The following is a 6,000-nucleotide window of genomic DNA, read 5'->3' as shown; positions in this document are numbered from 1 at the left end:
TTCTATCCCAGTCTCTTTGTCTCAATTTATGTTGTTCCTAAATTATAGATCAGCTCCTGCAGTTAAAATGTTACTTCTCATATTCACACTAACTGCATTTTGAAGTTTAGTTGGAAAATTCTACAGGAATCTGGAACATCTGGACACAGCAGATATAAAGGACAGTGTGGTTCCAAGGAGTAATTAGTTTTATCCTAACAGGCAGAAATAGTTGAACAGAATGTCCTTCATCAAGGAAAAACTTTATGTGTTTCTTTTTTTCAAAATCAAAGGAAAGGATTTCCATTATCATCTCAGCTTTCCTCCCATAAAGTCCATACTCAATTGATGTCTTCTAAAAAGCCAGTGAAAGCAATATAGACATATGCTTTATGTGTGAGCAAATTGGAGGAAAGGAAGGTCAGACTACAAACTGTTTGCAAATCTAATAGTATTTTGGCATTGCAATTTAATTATTCCTGGCTGCAAGTGATGGCTTTCATGAGAAATGTGTGGGCCAAACAATGATCAGTGTAGCTCCATGGCTGCTCACATTCTTCACCCGCTTTAGTTATCAGAATATTGTATCTTTATAGAAAATAGCATCTTGGATTATGCACTATTAATGATGCACTAAAAGTCAGCCTCATTTGCTTTCTGCTGGAATATACAAGCCTTAAACTGCTGTGTCTGCCAAAATATATTTAGCTAAATGTTACAAACCATCCAGAGATTTTACAGGCTATTTAAATGCTATCATTACTAGCATCAAAAATGGAAGAAAATCATATTTTTACAAGTCAATCATCACTATTTAAATAGATATGCTGGAACAGGACTGCAAAATTAATGAAATTGTGTTATATATTCTAGTGAAAAATCTTTGCTGTGCTTAAAAAAAAGTCCTCTCTGAAGGGCCTCATGGTAGATTTGTGAATATTGCTTGCATTATATTTTGATTTATGGGAAATTTGTTTTTAAGAGTGAAATATTTCTAAATAGATGTGTTTTGTTAAAATGCCACCTTTTTAAACTCTTAACTACCAGATACATCAGCTGTCATTATTTTAAAAGGTAAACAGCCACCATTACATTCAAACAAGATGAAGTTGGTCTCATGGTGAACAGCTAGAAACCTCTGAGCCTCTTTTCTGCAGTCCCTGGAGTTCTCTTGGCCATAATTGTTGCAAATCAATGGTATTGTTTCCTAGCATTTTGAAGCAAGGGTAAAATAAAAATAGGGCTGTAAACCCAAGAATATATCCATGTAGCATAATAAAACAAGGAAAGTCTTCCCCAAGAAAAATAGAATCAAGAAGCCCTGTTGTTTTGCACCATTTGCTCACCATGTCCCTCAGAGTCTTCCAAAGTCTTCAACGATATAAAAATTCTCTATCCCTGAATGTAGCTCACTTTCAATATCTAAGTTCCCAGATCAATAAACAAGACACTCAAACACATATTGTATCAATGATTTGATTTTTTTTAAAAAAATGTGATTCTTGTCTTATGACTCTTTAAGGTTATAAAGACTAATCTAAAATAACTCTGCAATGTAATGGCTTGAGACTGACATGGGTTATCTGGTTCCCCATTCATCATGTGAAAAACCTCGATAGACTTTCATTCATTGCAGCTATGAAGCTGTGTGCAGAGGCATGACAAGTTTAAAGCGGTGTCTGCATCTCATCATGCTTCTGCTCCAGCAAGATCGTGAATACCTGCTTGTCTAACTGCATCAGAGTATGCCTGCAGTATGTAACCAGAATAATTTCCACCATAAACATAGTGAGGGAAAGTTTAATTTAAACACAGTCTTTCCAATTAGTTAGAAATGGCAGGAAATTTGCATCCACACCCTGTTCCCCTCCAGTTGAAGTAATTTTACACAATGGTTGATTGGATTCAAAATCTCCACGACTGCTGTCTATTGGTAAGAATTTTGCTGTTTAGAGCTTATCAAGATTGCTTTGTACTTCCTCATCATAATACTAACAATAAATAATATTTTCCGGGAATGACCAGAAGATATTCTGACTTTAAAACACTGGAGACATTGGGAAATAAATCTTGCTCTCCTGTTAATAGTATTGATAAAAAAATTATCTGGAAATTTAGCAGGCATGCTATACAGTACCTTGAACAAGATTCTGTGGAAATTTTCTAAAAAATGAAAAACATTTTGAAGAAGAGACTTTTGCTACTAAATTGCAAAATGCTTGCATTTTGTCTTTTTTTCCCTCAATGCAGGAAAAAATTCTTGCCAACTAATTCATAGAAATATTTGGATTTATAGCTCAGTAGCATCACTTCATAGTAATCATTTATTACCTTGCAATATGAAAATTTCATAATCTTTACTTTAAAAAAAAGAAGTAATTTTATCTGCTACTAATCTTGAAGGGTTATTTTCATCCCCCACCTTTCCCATTTCTGCAAAGTAACTGTAGACATGCTTTTGGAAGAAATAAGATTGCAAATAGCAAATGATTTCAAAAAAACATGCCAATACTGAATTTGCAAACAAGGACAATATGTTTCCTCTGATAAATAAGTGATTCTATAAAAACCCATTTAAAGTGCACTATCAGTAAGCAATTTTGTATATTGTTTTGAATTATTGTTTTTAAAAGAAAAAAGAGTTCCAAATTTTCTTCATGAAGGAGGTGACTAATCAGTAATTATTTAGGCAGAATATAACTTTCAAGTTCCCAGCTTGAATATCGATTTAAGAAGCACATTTCTATGCTCCTGGTAAATAGTTATAGCCTCCTCTTTGAACAGCTTTCAGTACATGAATGGGCCCTGAAATATTAAATATTAATCATATGATAATTAAAGATGGACACAGTCACAAAGGTTGCATCACATCATTTAAAACGTTATTGGAGTCCTTGCTCTTAAAAAAATCAGCATTTGGATATTTTTTTTCAAATCAGTTTTAGGGGTTCAGAAAATGATCCTGACTGCACACTTGTTTTCTCATTCCTCTAGCCCTAAGCCATCCTAAACCTTCAACCAATTTTCTTCCTTCCTTTCCCTTCCCTTCCCTTCCCTTCTATTCCCCTGAATCTGTAGGAATAAAAGTATACATGAACAGAAGATAAGGAAATTCCTTATTCTGATCTCTACATCCATCATTCTGAGGAGAATTCTGTGACTGAAAAGTTCATTGCTAGGTCTTGAAGAAGAGATCTCATAGAGATAGAGAAATCTCATAGAGATTTCTAAAGGCAATGTGATCCATAAATTGCACAATATATTTATACCACTGAAATGAATTAGGATGAACCATTTTGAATACAGGTCCACCACCTGAAACAACGGTTCACTACAATCACTGATTCATCAAGGCATTATCCTTATTGTTTATGGTCTTGGGCTGGTTGCTTCAAAAGCATGAATGAGAATTAATATAAATTAGACAGCTTCTATCCAAGCAAATTATTTTGAGACAGCAGTATAGGCTTTGGTAAATTTTAACCAACTATAGGCAAGAAAGAATATCTCAGTGAGTTGAACATGGTAATAATAGTATGCCTTAGAAATGAGAAAATATGGAACTTCCGGGTGGCAAGGCTCCGTCGATTTCGACCGTCAGCCCCGTTGATTCCGTTTAAATCATGAAAACAGCAACAATCAGCTGTTTTGTGGTTTGGGAAACCCCCCCTCGGGAGAAGAGGGGAGGGTGAGCATTCAAGTAGAGGTAGAGCTCCCCTAGACCCCCAGAATGATTAATCTGGAGGCCGAAGGGTGAGAGCTCCGTCGGAGCCTGAACTTAACTCCAGACTCGGGGACTCCTCTGTTTTAAGGTTTAGAAGTTTAATTTAAAAGAAAGGGAGAAAGATGGCGCTGGAATGATTTCTTAGAGAAAACGGGAAGAGAAAAAAAAAGACCAAGGAGGAAGACAGAAAAAGACTGTATGAAAAAATGGGCCCAGAATATTCAGGACCCAATAACGATGGATACTTGGGAAAAAATCTGGGTCAGAAATGTAAAATTTACACAGGCACAAAATTTAAGAAAGAACTTTTATAAAATGTTTTATAGATGGCATTTCGATCCCAAAAAATTAGCATGTATGTATCCAAATTATCAACCTAAATGTTGGAGGTGTGGTTGTGACGATGCAACATACTATCATATATGGTGGACATGCAAAAAAGTCAAAGCTTTTTGGATTAAAATTTGGTGGAATATGCAGAAAATATTTAAGGAAATGATAAGGTTTTCTCCGCAGTTATTTCTGTTGGGTATTATTACAGACTGTACTGTTATAGAAATTAAATTGATGTTGAATTTAATAACGGCAGCAAGACTTTTGGTATCACAATATTGGAAGAATGAGGATCTGCCTACTATAGAAGAGTGGACTCTAAAAGTTTTGAACCTAGCAGAAATGGCAAAAAAATCAGCATATTTGAAAGATCACTCGCAACAAAGATACATTTTGGAATGGAGAAGATGGATTGATTACATTCAGAATAAATATGGGACTAAAAAGTTTCATTTACCATATGAATATTAGAATTTAACAAGATGTAATATTATTTAGCTATGTCTAATGGGAGTTAAAGTGTGTTAGGTTTTAAAGTGTATTCATAGATAGCATATTCTAGTTCAAGTTTGTTAGAGGCAATACCCTGTATTCAGCTCTGGGAAGTCGGGGGGAGGGGGCGGGAAGGGTGGGCTCTATGGGGAGGTGGGGGGAAGTCAGGGGGAGGGGGAGGGAAGGGTTTTTTTAAAATGTACTGTAAAACTTTTCAATAAAAAAAAAGAAATGAGAAAATATGCTTCAAGCTTGATTATTTTAATTCAGACAAGAGCTAGTCTTAAAATTTAAGAACTACACCATGGGCATACAGATTTTCTTTAGATTTGCGGTATAGTGAATTGTATAGTTTATGCTATTTTTAGAAAAACAAATCTCCCTCTAAAGAGTGAGCTTCTCCCCACAAAAATCTTTCAATAAAACAAGTTCCCCATTTCTTTCATCTGTTTTGTTTGTGTGTGTGTGTCTGTGTGTGTATATACATATACATATACATATACATATACATGTGTGTGTGTGTGTGTGTGTGTGTGTGTGTGTTGCAACATTCATAAGGACTTAGTTTAGAATCTCTTTAAATTATTGTGAATGCCATGTATTAGCATTTTCTGAAATCCAGTAGCAACTGACAGATAAATATTTAAAGAAAAAAATGAAAATTATTGTCCATTATTTTTAGGTGCAAATGACTTTTTTTATTATATTGTGAAGTGTGCATGGATGTTGAGTTCTAAATTTCTGCGAGTGACCTGTGCTCAGTTATCAGCATACATAAGTCATTATTTTGTTTCATAAGTTTGCACATGTTTACTTACCTGGAAATGATCACAAGACAGAGAAATCTGCCAGTTGCTATTACCAGCTGAAAAGCAGCATTCACATCCTTGGATGCTCCAGTACAGGAATGCTTCAAGCATCTTGAAGTTCTTCAAAGTTCAACATTGTTATGAAATTGTTGGATAAACTAATAATATGCTGGGATTTGGGATGATGTATCAACGTACAATTATACATTCTCATTCCAGGCCATACTGCAAGTGTTATGGAAAGTCTGAACCAGTATCCAGAATCTGTTAACGGTTGGAATAAGTTCAGATTAAATCCTACCATGATTACAATTTTGCAATAAACTTTGTGCTAATACTGACCCTGAGAAATATATTATATGGGGACACTTTTTTTTTTTAATTCCATTTATATCCCGCCCTTCTCTGAAGACTCAGGGCGGCTTACAAGCTTAGCAGTAGCCTTCATTCTATGTATATACCTGCTTATTAGGGCCTTCATACACCCCCCCAAGTGGCATTATTACAAAGTCAGCTTAATTGCCCCCAACAATCTGGGTCCTCATTTTACCTACCTCGGAAGGATGGAAGGCTGAGTCAACCTTGAGCCTGGTGGGACGCCATTTCCTCCTAAAATATTTGGTTCATGACAACTCTTGCTAAAAAGTCTCTTTGCTTGTTGTG

Source organism: Vipera ursinii, assembly GCF_947247035.1.
Source record: "Vipera ursinii genome assembly, chromosome: 6".
Classification (NCBI taxonomy): Eukaryota; Metazoa; Chordata; class Lepidosauria; order Squamata; family Viperidae; genus Vipera; species Vipera ursinii.
The sequence above is the reverse complement of the archived record's forward strand: the minus strand, read 5'-3'. Positions refer to the sequence as shown.